Source organism: Microtus ochrogaster, chromosome 19 (genome assembly GCF_000317375.1).
Source record: "Microtus ochrogaster isolate Prairie Vole_2 chromosome 19, MicOch1.0, whole genome shotgun sequence".
In the NCBI taxonomy this organism is placed as follows: domain Eukaryota; kingdom Metazoa; phylum Chordata; class Mammalia; order Rodentia; family Cricetidae; genus Microtus; species Microtus ochrogaster.
In genome coordinates, this window is record NC_022021.1 from 47,542,559 (window position 1) to 47,555,743 (window position 13,185).

Sequence of the window (13,185 nt, forward strand, 5' to 3'; positions counted from 1 at the left end):
AGAAAGTCCTGATCGACTGTTGTAGGCTTTGTCACATACTTGACACTCGTAGGGTTTCTCTCCTGTATGAACCCTCTTGTGTACAGAAAGTCCTGCTCGACTATTGTAGGCTTTGTCACATAACTCACACTTGTAGGGTTTCTCTCCTGTATGAATCCATATGTGTACAGAAAGTCCTGATCGACGACTGTAGGCATTGCCACATACACTGCACTTGTAGGGTTTCTCTCCTGTATGAATCCTCTTGTGTACAGACAGGACTGGTTTACTTTTGAAGGCCTTGCCACATACTTCACACTTGAAGGATCTCTCTGACGTATGAATTCTCTTGTGTTCAGAAAGTCGTGATGGTAAATGAAAGGCTTTTCCACATACTTCACACTGGTAGGGTTTGACTCCTGTATGAATTCTCTGGTGTTCAGAAAATTGTGATGGAACACAGAAGGCCTTCCCACACACTTCACACTTGTAGGGTTTCTCGCCCGTATGATTCCTCTTGTGTAAAGAAAGTTGTGATGAAACATAGAAAGCCTTGCCACATACACCACACTGGTAGGGTTTCTCTCCTGTATGAATCCTCTTGTGTGCAGTAAGTTGTGATGGAAAATAGAAGGCTTTGGCACATACCTCACACTGGTAGGGTTTCACTCCTGTATGGATTTTATTGTGTAGAGAGAGTTTTGATGGAAAACAGAAGGCCTTGCCACATGCATCACACTGGTAGGGTTTCTCTCCTGTATGAATCTTACTGTGTAGAGAAAGTTGTGATGGATAATTGAAGGCCTTGCCACATGCATCACACTTGTAGGGTTTTTCTGCTTTATGAATTCTCATGTGTTCAGAAAGTAGTGATGGAAAACAGAAGGCTTTGTCACATATTTCACACTTGTAGGGTTTCACTTGTATATGAATTCTTTTGTGTAGAGAAAGTCGTGATGGAAAATAGAAGGCCTTCCCGCATACTTCACACTTGTAGGGTTTCTGTCCTGTATGAACAATTTTGTGTTTTGAAAGTAAAGATGGAGCACGGAAGGCCTTGCCACACACTTCACAATAGTAGGGCTTCTCTCCTGTATGAATTCTCCTGTGAACACAAAGTAATGATGGAGAACGGAAAGTCTTAGCACATTCTTCACACTTATATGGCTTCTTTCTTAGATCAATTTTCTGGTGGCTAATAGGTTGTGAGTTCCAAGGAAGGGCTTGGCCACATTCTTTGCCAGTAGTGTGTTTGTTTCCTGGTGAGTAAAAGTTGAGAAATGAATGAAACCTGAGCAAAATTCTCTATATTTATGTTTATTTTTAAAAACAGAAACATTGGCTCAGACCTGTATTTTTCAATATTAATACCATTACATTCAATATTCTAAAGATGCATTCAGTGCATCCTAATTAAAACCACCATGATAGGTTGAAATTACATAACTAGAAGTGTAAGACAAAGACAGGACAACATAGAACATAGAAACAAATGAGTATAAACAATGTCAAACATGTAGGGAAGGCATAGCATCCACCATTAAGAAAACAAACTATGATGCTAATTTAAATGAGACACTTAAACACATATAGAAATTTTATGTCCAGATGAACACAAAGTATAAATGTAGTCCAAGTTGGAAGACATATAATTTAATAGTTCATAGACATCCTAAATGCTTAGTTTTCCAATGTATGAAAATTTGGCTGAATAAGTACAAAATTGTGCATTTCAATGTTAAATAATATATTTAAAGGATTGAAGACAGGAGGATTTCTGCACATCTCATGTATGAGGACCTACTGACCAAATTATAAAAAATACATAGTGTTTATGTAGAAATTACAGAGCTTAGTCAGTTACTGTAAACAGAGGCTGATCTAATGGGAGAAGGACAAAGCATAACAGAATCAAAGCTCCAGGAACATCCTCTTCTCACAGGAAACTACAAAAGGAGATCCTTTAAACCGTATGTCCATCAGAACATTGTGAGTTAATGTTGCTGATAAAGCCTCCTTTTCTGCAAACCTCTCACCCTGGCCTCTGTCCCCTCATTCCTACACACCTGTTTCCATGGCGGCTGCTCCTAGTCTCTTCATATCTGAAAGTTCTTGTCTTTGCTCCAGAAATGTGACCAGGTATGGCTTAGAGGAGGTAAGACCTGTTCATGGGAAAAGAGAACATCATTATTAGTGTATTCTCCTAGGAATCACATGTCCTGTCTAGGACTGTATATATAAGGTAGAAGAGGATAAAATCAATGATTAAAGAGAATTAGTTCTTTATGAATTTCTAGATGGGGCCATGTTTAAAAGGCTTTGTAGGTCCTGAGCTTCATGTCCCTCAGTTACAAAGAAAAGTATTAAAATCAAAGCGTGTGGTATTCTTTTTAACCTGGATGCTTCCCACTCATGCCCCTTACTTTATAACATTACCCCCAATATAAAGGGTACGTCTAAAAATAAAGGGAAGGTTTTATAAACACGAGAAGAAATAAAATCATTCTAAGGTTTAGGAATACTCTCCTTGATTTCCTTAAAATTTACCCCATAAATTTCATTGTTGGAAGCACAAGCACCCTTGAGATACTGTAGAAAGAAATCAAGTTTGATGCTGACAGTTAATTAAGAGTTCACCATGGAAGTTTCCCTCCCCCATGTGGTAGAATTTTACTTCAATGTGTGTTGATTTTGTTCAACCCCTGGAACATTTGACTAACGATGGAAAGATATGCTACATTTGTTTGACTAAATAAAATTCACCTGTGCTCAGGATGTTGAGTCAGCAACGAGCTAACTGGAAGGGGTTGGAAGGAGCCAGGTGGAGAAAAGCTTTTAAGTCTGGGTGTGGAAAAAAAAAGAGAGCTTTTTTGTAGACACGAGTAAGGAGAGGAGGTGAGCTATTTGCTATATTTTCCTTCTGCAGAGAGGAAGTGCACCTCAGCCTCCAAATCTTGAGTTCTTCAGGAGGACAGTGATTTATACAAGTTCCCTTCATAGCTTTCAAAGAGGCGGTGCACGAGGGAACAGAATTCCCTCAGGCTGCAGCTCCTGTGGCACAACCACTGCTGGTATATGCTGGGAATTGTAGTTCCTGATTAGGAGAGCCATGGCCTAAAAGGCAGCAATGATTTAAAAATAGGACAACCCACCCAGGAACACAAGGTTGCTGAAATTCTCCAACATCACATCCTTGTACAAATTCCACTGATCAGGGTCCAGCAATTCACACTCCTCTGCAGAGAAATCAATGGCCACATCCCTGAATGACACCATTTCCTGAAATGAAGAAAATGAATAAATACTATGTATTATACTAATTAAAACAACAACAAAAGCACAAATAACAGGAAACATATGTATTCTGGATATAAATCTAAAGGTCACCAAGAGTGAGAAAAGAGCTGGAAGCCCTTCTGACATAGGGGAAAAATATCTGTAAACAAGTCTGATGTAGTGTTGTGATGTTGACAGGATTCATCATTAAGGACACTGAATGACAGGAGATCCTAGAAACTCCAAGGGATATATTAGTCATGAGAACCATAAAATCAAGAGCAAGTGTATCATGAAAAGAGGACTGTTCAGGCTGGAGAGATGGTTTAGTAGTAAAAAGCACTAACTGCTCTTCCAAAGACCTGGGATGGATTCTCAGCAGGCAGGATTCTCATGGCTGCTCACAACTGTCTATAACTCTAGTTCCATAGAATCAGACAACGCCTTAAACAAGGACACTAGCATTACAACCATGCACAACATCAATAAATAAATAATAAAATCTTGAGATAAAATAAGCATTGTGTCCCATGCTGATATCATAATACAGCAAACATAACATATATTTCTAACATTACAGAGCTATGGTGATGGAGAGGGTACTGCTCAGCCCATAGGAACAACCACAAATGGTATATACAATGAGGGTGCAGATCTGATCCAGCAATTCTGGGCTCAGGTTTGTCTTCCTGAGCATACACTGAGTGATGCAAATGACTGTACCAAGGGACTTGAATTTCTGCCACCAAGAGGCAGAAAACTGAATGAACAATTTGTAGACAAAATGGAATTATGAATATTTTTAACAAATTTCTAATTAGGCCATTTAGCAATAAGTTCAGTGGCTTTGGGACTTTTTCAGATGCCCTGATGAAAGGACAAAGGGAATGATGAAGGCACAGCTTGAAGGAAATGACTGATGTTTATTCACTAGGAAGCCTGGAGTGGATGTTGCCTTACATAGTGGAGATCTTCTCCTAGTCTTTGGATCCATCACCTGAATCTTGACAACACCCCAAACCGAAGGCATTGATTGTCCAGACCCTAATTCTGAGCTTTGTCTCTCAGTGAATAAAGCCAATCCTTATGAAAGTGGTCCCATGTAATTTGCATCCTCTGAGAATAAAACCTAAGCTTATGTTTACTACAAATCAGTCCTCCTTATACCTTTACTCTGACCTCTGTTCCTCTGTGAATAAGAGCCCACTCTTAGGGAAAAGGTCACAGGTGTCTCACCAAAGTGATGTCCCTTGCAAAGGAGTTCCGGTGTAAATGTGGTTAAAGCTTTGCGGTCACAATGTTGAGATGGAGTCCATTTCCCAAAGTTTAATTGTGTTTTAATTTGTAAGGAAAATAAACTGCTCGGTCAAACTCGAGAAATTTTGAACCAGTGCTAGCTAAAGTGGTATTGGCCCGAGTCTCATTCTTAACTTCATGTGGATACTTTCCGTATCAGCAATAAAGCTTGGAGGAACAAACACAGTGTGGGATTTGGTCCTAGGAGAAGTTAAGGAAGTTTTTCTTTAAGTAGAAATTCGGGCAAACTGACAAAACTCACTTAAATGGTCCATGATCTTTAATGAGAGATTAGAAGAAATACAGGTTCTTCTCAGGACCTTGTGACAGTGTTTATACACTTAGAGAAATATCCTGGTCCAGACGGGTGAAATATTCAGAGCAATACCTCTTCTACTTTATTCCCATAAGAACTAATATAACGAGACCCCATGAAGGAGGATAGAAAAATACTTGTCAATCATTTTTGTAAACAAGAATGAGAATCAAAGGAAACAAAAGAAAACGTACAAACATACACATGTATACAAAATAAACAAGCAAACAAAAAATAACATTTTTCCCTTGCTGGACACATCTTGGGAGGTCACAGCAAGGCTCAATATATCAACTAGTTGCTTGGCTAACAGGCCAGCCATGTTTGTTTAGTCTTCCTAAGCAATTTGATTGAAAGTCAAAGTCCCCTGGCCACATGGCCCTTTTCTCCTGCTGGGATAGAGAGAGTGGCCTTTGTAACACCCCAGTCCCTAGAAAGGTTTCGCAGCGCATTGCAAGTACACCATAGGCCAACATGGCTGCCCCATTTATGGTTGCTGTTATCTTCTGATTTTATTTTATTATTCCTGAATAGTGGCAATAATTCAGTATAGATTAATATTCCATTCATGGGGTTAAATTGAAATGGGGAAAAATTAAAAGTTCTAGTAGCAAAACATTAAATTAGGACATAAAACACTTAAGCGGACACTGTTTAAATTCCCTGAGCTACTTGTCCTGCAATATATGGATGATATTCTATTCTCATGCTCATCTGGAAAATCTATATTTAAATGAGTGATTAACTTTCACAGCAAATAAACTAAAATGGCAAAATTTGTAATTTTCTGATATTTACAACAGGTAAATGCTAATCTATCACTACCAATGACTTTGGCTCTGCTCTTTAAGTAGCTTTTTGAAAACTTGGCTACTAAAAACCATAACACCTGAAAGAAAGCAGGTTATTACCTTCTGAAGTAATGTTGTTGGATAGTTTATAGATTCAGTCCCTTATTGGTAAAAACACCACAAAGAAAATGCAGGATGGATATTTGTTCTGTACTAATAATTGGCAGGTTACAGTATCATCTGACTCAGGATCTATAGTCACAGTGGTGGTTTGAATAGGTATGGCTGCATGGATTCTTGTGTTTGAATGCTTGGCCCATGGGAAGTAGCATTATTCAGAGGTGTGGCATTGTTAGTGTGTCACTGTGGAGTCAGGCTTTCAGGTCTCATACATGCTCAAGCATACATGGCTGCCTAAGGGTCAAGATGCACCCTTAGGTACCTCTCGGGTACCTTAGAGATGATCCAATTCTTCCATGTGCTCAGAACTATGTAGTTAAGCTTAGCAAAAATGTAATTCATTTATGAGAACAAGTTTTAGTCTTCCATACGTGTTTTCAAATAGAGAAGTAAATACAAGGAAAGTTTGTTTAAATTCAGGCATACTTAATAGATGGTCCTCAAAAATCCATAGAGATCCATTGACTATGACATTTAAAATATTTATTAACTGACACAGAGGCCATCTGGATTATACTTCCTGCTCTAACTTTTCCTTCTCAGATCTCTGATGTTGAAGGAAAACTGTAGAGTTATACACTTAACAGCAACAACAACAAAATAAATTAATAAATACCATGCCTCTTTATTTTGGATATTTGAGACAGGGTTTCTCCGTAGCTTTGGAGCATGTCCTGGAACTACCTCTTGTGGACCAGACTGGCCATGAACTCAGAGATCTACTCACCTCTGCCTCTCAAGTGCTACGATTAAAGGTGAGCACCACCACAGTCTTGCTAATACTGATGTTCTTTCCTGGCACAAAAATTTAAAATAACAAAGTAATCAGATTTGAGATAGAAATGAAAAAACTAATGAGGAATAAAAGGAATTTATAAAAAAAAAATTAAAAGTATTTCCTCTGGGCAATATGATGCTTAAGAAATGCAAAGATAATGGCATGTTCTCGAAATTTCCTTAGAGTCCAAAAAGGTTGAACAGAAATTACAAGTTTAGAAGTAAAAATTTCTTCAGATTTTCAACTCTAGTTATTTTTGGTACAGCCTGAGAATCTGTTCCATCAGACAAACTTCAGAATGCAGTAAACACGAACGCCTGCCGGCTAGTTTTTCCTCCACGGAACAGTTATGTATTGAGATTGTTCACATTTTTTTATCATTTACAATAGCAGCTGGACATATGTACTTTAATGTTCACTTTAAAAAATATTTTCTGCTTCAGAATTTTCTATTTTTCTCACAATTTCTATGTATCCTGTTTATCTAATAGGAGAGAATGCCTGAGCTTCAAATTTAAATTGTCCTAAATATTAAAGACTTATAAGTGATTAGACTCTGGCAAGGGAGAAGATTAAAGGGGGCTCGCAAACATCCCTCTAAGAAAGGAATCATTTCCTACAGTATAAAGGCATTTTATTCCAAGCTTCTAGTGCACAACTAGTAATAAAGAGACGTTAGCTTGATGTCTGAAACTATGTCTGTCTATGTACTGAACCTTCTCTGTGGTGAGTTTTGCAGGGATCTGTGATAAAATTCACTATGGTCATGTATAGCATCTATCCCTGACTACTCAGCTATGGAACACAGTACAAAGGTTTTGGAGCTCCAGTAAAATAATCGTCGTGTCCTATCTGGAACTTGACTTTGTCAAATAACACTAAGCACGCCCTTCCTAGATCTCTCATTGTAACCAAATGCTAATACCGCGCAGTAGGGACCAGAAACTCCCCTTTCTTCTCTAGACCAATGAGAACCCTGACTACAGCCATTCAGAGTCAGCTGGTAGCAGCAGGCTTCCCAGGGCGAGCTGGAAAGTGAGCTCCCGGCACAGCCTCGGGGGCCGGCAGCCGACCCGCCCGGTCCGGGAGCGAGATCCCGGGCAGACTGGAGCATCAGGAGACCCAGCACCGACCCCATCGCCCTCTCCCTGCCGCGGACCTAAATCCTGACTGGATGGCGCAGCCTAGGTAGGAACAGCAAATCCAAAGCTTCTTCCTGCTTCCCATGGGCCCCGTGTCCACTCCTTCCACCATGGACCTACCGGCTGCCCCTGCACGATCCTTCAGATCGGCTGGGCTGCCCTGCACCCCGAACCAACCTGCGCTCAGAGATCCAACCCAAGCAGGGTAGTAAAACACTTGAGTCCAAATTGGAGAGGGAAGCGCAGAGGGTGGAAGGAAATCAGAAGGCGACAGTGCGATCCTTGATCGTGACGTCATAATGACTGAAACTACATTTCCCATAAGTCCTCGAAATGGAGCTGGCGGGTAGCATGTGGCCTTGGGAAAGAATCGCCAAAAGCTAGGATGCTAAAGGGTGGCTCCCTGGTAGTCAGGCTGCTTTAAAAATCCTCAGTAAATGGAGGCCTCGCAGCAATATTTATTACATTTACTAGTCATTTTTTTTTGTTACTTTACTGTGATTTAACACACAGGTCTGATTGTTTTAGAAATTTACTCCAGAGAAAAACATTCATTTTGAGATAATTATAAGAAATTCACACGGGAAAGTCGCTGCTAAGCCTTTGAAATGAAATATGAGTAGAGGTCTGGTGGCCATGGTGTCTGCCTCTTATGAGAAGAGGCCCAGGGATCAGGGCTTCAAGGCCACTTGATCTCCAGGGTGAGTTCAAAGCAAGCCTGGGCAACTTAAGAAATGCATGTGTATTCCAGGAGGTGGTGGTGTTTACATTGTTCAAGGCCTGCCTGGTCTACAGTGCCAGTTCTTGAAACACAAGGAATACACAGAGAAACCCGGTGTGTGCGTGTGTGTGCGTGTGCGAGCGTGTGGGGGGGAGAGAAGGCATAAAGGAAGAAGATCAGAGAGAGAGAGGAAAGAAGGCAGAAAGGAAGATCAGACAAAGAAAGAAAGAATTAAAAAAGAAAGAAGCAAGAAAGAAACAGAAAGAAAGAAAGAAAGAAAGAAAGAAAGAAAGAAAGAAAGAAAGAAAGAAAGAAAGAAAGCCTTGTAATGAAATAAAAGAAAAAAATGAATGGGAGGTAGCTGGTGATGGTGCAGGTTCCTTGAAGTCAGGAGGTCCTGGGTTTAGCACACAACACTAAAAAGAGCAACACAACAAAATGAAAGAAAGGCTTGTGGAGGCCGGTGAGTGGAAAGAGCATTCTTCTGCTGCAGTGTTACAGTAGGAGGGAGGGGGGTTCTTGATCTGGTTTGGTTTCTTGTTTTTCTGGCAGATGAAGAGTTAAAAGGGAAAACATCCCAACTGCAACATGTAACTTAATGGGAAAATATCAACCAGGGCAGGGAGCATCCACAGGAAAAGAAGGGTTTTCTTGGGGCTGAGGAAACACAAACACAGCAGGGTACACAGGAATCCTCTGCTGAGCTAAGGCACCATAGGAGCCTGACTCCTGTCTCCCCAGGCAGGGCTTTGGAATGCTTTTGAGGAAACTTCCTCCCTGAGGCTGAGTTGATGAGCATGGTGAAGGTGGTCGTAGGGCCACAACTTTGGGGTAAACGTGTCTTCATCCTTTAACGTGTGGGGCTAGACCATCAGCAGGAGGGTACTGCTGGCAGAGGAATAGCCAGCCAGTCTGCTGTTTGAAGCCACTAGGCTTTTGTCTCTTTTCTTTCTCTATGGTATTTATTTGCTTCTTCTTTAAGGACCTTATCATGTGCATAAAGGTTATTTTAAGGTCTTTTATTTGTGCCTCAACTCTATTCAGGGCCTGTTATGGTAGGGTTGCTGCTATAGTGGAGACATATTGTCCTGGCTTTTGTTCATTGTTTTTTTTTTTTAGGTTTTTCGAGACAGGGTTTCTCTGTGGTTTTGGAGCCTGTCCTGGAACTAGCTCTTGTAGACCAGGCTGGTCTCGAACTCACAGAGATCCGCCTGCCTCTGCCTCCCGAGTGCTGGGATTAAAGGCGCGCGCCACCACCGCCCGGCTGTTCATTGTGTTTTTGAATTTGCATCTGGGCATCTGGCATTGAGAAGATTGTAATCCTTGGTTCTGACATTGTCTTGTTTTAATTGAGTACATGCTTTGTTTCTTGCTTTCTGTTTTCTCTCTGGCTTTTCAGGGATTGGCCAGTAGGAAGAGTGCCTTTGGTCCTGATAGTTGTGGGAACTGGGGGTTCAAAGTAAAATGTGGTTTTGTGCATTGGGACCTGAGACTTAGACACCAGGAAGGGTTGGTAGTGGAGGAGAACCATCAGAAGAGGGAGACATGCAGGGTGTTTCCCAGGATCTTCATAGTCAGGTTCCATAGTGGGGACGAGGCTGGGAGATTCCTCTTGGAGGGATGGAGGGAGAAGGAGCAACTGCAGTTGGCCTGTCTCCCAAATCAGAGTGAACTGGTTCCCAGGGAGTGCCTGCTGGAGTTGTGGAGGAATGAGAAAGAAAGGCTGAAGGGAGAGAGCCTAGGAGGGGAAGAACTGGGCACTCCTCTTGAACAGAGGTGGGGGATGGGCTGCAGCAAGTGTTCTGATGCAGAGCTGGGGATGATAATGGAGGAAAGGGCTTGAAGCATTGAAGGGAGAGGTGAATATGTGCAATTAGTCTACCTGCTTCGCTGGCTGTAGTGCCATGGGGGTCCCTTAAAGTGCCTGCTGGAGTTGGGGAGTGGGGCAAGGCAGTGAGCACGGTGAGACATGGGTCAGGAGGCCATATCTGTGTAATCCCCTGGAGACGGGGGCAGTGAAGAATGGGGCACCTCAGCAGATGGTCTTCTGCAGAGCTAGAGAAGAAACTGGGCTATTGGGTGTGAGGAGCTAAAATAGAGGGGGAATCCGTGAGTATATTTTGTTTATAAATAAAGCCTGCCTATAGATCAGAGGACAGACCTAGGCACTAGGTAACCATAGAAAACTGGAAGTGATATGGCAAAGAAAGAAATATAAGGCAGGAGGAGACAGGAAGTCATCCCTGTTGAGCTGAGGAGTTTGCAAAGTGAGAGTTAGCTGTAGTTTGCACTTCCACACTCTGATCTCTCAGCATTTGCCCTGATACCTTGCTCCAGGTTTTTATTATTAATACCAATTAGAAAGTGTACAACAATTGGTACTCAACATTTCAGCCTAAATTCATGAAATTAACCAAAAGGAATAAAATCTGACAGATGGATTTTGTAGAATTTAGAGAACTAATATATGTACACCACGCTGTTGATACCTATTCCAGAAATAAATGGGCAGCTGCTTTAAGTTCAGAAAAGAATAATTTGGTAATCACATTGGCTGGAAGTTATGGCCATCGTTGGTACACCTGTATGAATAAAGACTGGCATGTCTCTAGTAAAATGAAACAGGTTTTTGCTTTTTACAATACAATGCATATTTCCACAGAATATTACAGTGCAAGCAGTTATAGAAAGATTAAATCAAACTTGAAGGATATGTTAAATAAAGAGAAAGGGATATCAAACAAAGGCCCCCATAAATAGATTGCATAATGCTTTATTAACTTTGAATTTACTAAATGCTAATGACAAAGAAACAACATTTGTGGAGAAACATAGGATAACATGAAAAACCATGGAATTAAATTAGCTGGTATACTTTAAGGATGTGTAAACCTCAGAATGGACACCAGAACATGTGTTACATTTGGGAATTTGGGAAGAGCTTTTCTTTTTTTTTTTTTTTCTACGGAGAAGAAAAGCTATAGTACCATCACAATTGAACAATAGATACCTCTTAATTAGAAGAGATGATAGTTCATCAAAGAACATGGTCATTTCATCTAAACGAATGTATACAATTAACAAAAAGCTATTCCTTGGTTAGATATAACTTGCCAAAAGGGAACTTCTTTAAAATTAAGATGGGAAAGGGTTTGTTTTTGTGTTTTCCGGAATATGAATATATCCACCTAAGTGATCTGAAGAACATTGTGGACTCGAGTAATAATCATATCAGTGTTCTGCTTCAAAAAGGAAGGAAGTTCAAGGCAGATAGCACTGATATTCAAATCATGTCAAGTACTACGATGTGAGGATCAAAAGAGAGAGAGGATAATCGATAAGGAATACAGACCAGAAGAGTACACTCTTCAGTGCGATCCCAGGAGCTCTGCCCCTCCTTTTGGGAGCGGGGCAGAAGCAGAAATCATTTGCTCAGGAACACCAGCTGGTGACTAAGCCCTCGAGTTTGTAGAAAGACAGTGAGAAGTAGGTTAGATTGCTGTGGTAGATGTGACACAAAATTTATATTTGTCACAAATTAATGGGATAAAGCGTGGACAAGGGATGTGCAGAAAGTTCTTCAGAAGGATTCTGAAAGTTCATTGCAAGTAAACGTCAAAGATTTGTAGTTTTTACTTTGTTCCATGATTTTAAACATCACTGTGGCCATGACCCCATGCCCTTCACTACATGGATTCAACATGCACATGCCAACTATCGCTGTCAACAAATGAGGAAAGGGATTACTTATTTCTTTGTATTATTGGGTTTTAAACCAAAACCACCTTCCTTATAGTCAAGTGGTATAGCCCTTACCTGAAGCTAGTCCACCCTGTCCATACACACAGGCTGGGTGCTCAGATCACGTGACTGAAACAACCTGCTGCCCTATTGTCCCCTAGCTCAAGCCCATTTCCTTCTTCACCAGCAAGCAGTAGGGCAGGAGCCCAGGCCTTGTACAAAACACCTTCAGAGGGCTCCAAGAAGTCTTTCACGCTGACTTATGGGAAATGTAGTCTGGATCACGATGACGACACAGGAAAGGGCTGTGGATCCAGAACCTCCATGTGCAGTCTTCAAATTTAGCTTCTCCCCAAAGTTAGGTGAGTGTCCTGCTCAGCGCTGGACTTGGATCTCTGACATGGAGGTGGGTGCAGGGTTTAACGCCGTCCTGCAGATCTGAGGGACTGTGCAAGGTGGCGGGTCCGGCGTGGAGGGAGCTGACTTGGGCTGCTTAGCAGGGAGGCAGAGAAGCTGACCTGGAGGTGCTGTGCGGACCTAGACTGGGCCACTGCACCCGGATGCGGGTTTGAGAAGAGAAGGCACCACGCCAAAGCCATGTGCTGTGAGTGTCCAGCCTCCTAGGACGCCCCTGCTTTCCGAGCCCGCCCCTGCTTCTGATGGTTGAGGAGCTGAAGGAAGCTCACTTTCCTGCTTGGGAATATAATTTGCTAAATGTTTTTTATATTATCCTTGTCCTTCAGGTATGGCAGATAGTTTTGTTATGCGTAGTAGCTTATGTTGGCTGTCATGGTCTTTTAAGACTTGGAATGCATTTCTCCAGTTCTTTCTGCATTCCAAATTTTCCTTTGAGAAATCCACTTTTATCGCTAGGGACATGTGTTTTCACTTGCAGCTTTCTGCTACTGAGCCATCTCTCCAGCGTCTGCAGTACTCTTTTGTAGACTCTCCCTCTCAGGATGGTT

At 41.5% G+C, this 13,185-nt stretch overlaps 1 protein-coding gene and 1 pseudogene across 1 annotated transcript in view; one reads left to right on the forward strand and one right to left on the reverse strand.

The window, feature by feature from the left end:
- The window catches only part of LOC106144019, a 9,898-nt pseudogene extending 1,827 nt beyond the window's left edge, over window positions 1-8,071 (reverse strand).
- Window positions 7,620-13,185, forward strand: part of LOC106143735 (zinc finger protein 728-like) — a 42,596-nt gene continuing 37,030 nt past the window's right edge. The window contains exon 1 of the mRNA XM_026783848.1: window positions 7,620-7,804. The gene's annotated coding sequence lies outside the window, so the exon portion shown is untranslated. The remainder of the gene's footprint in view (window positions 7,805-13,185) is intronic.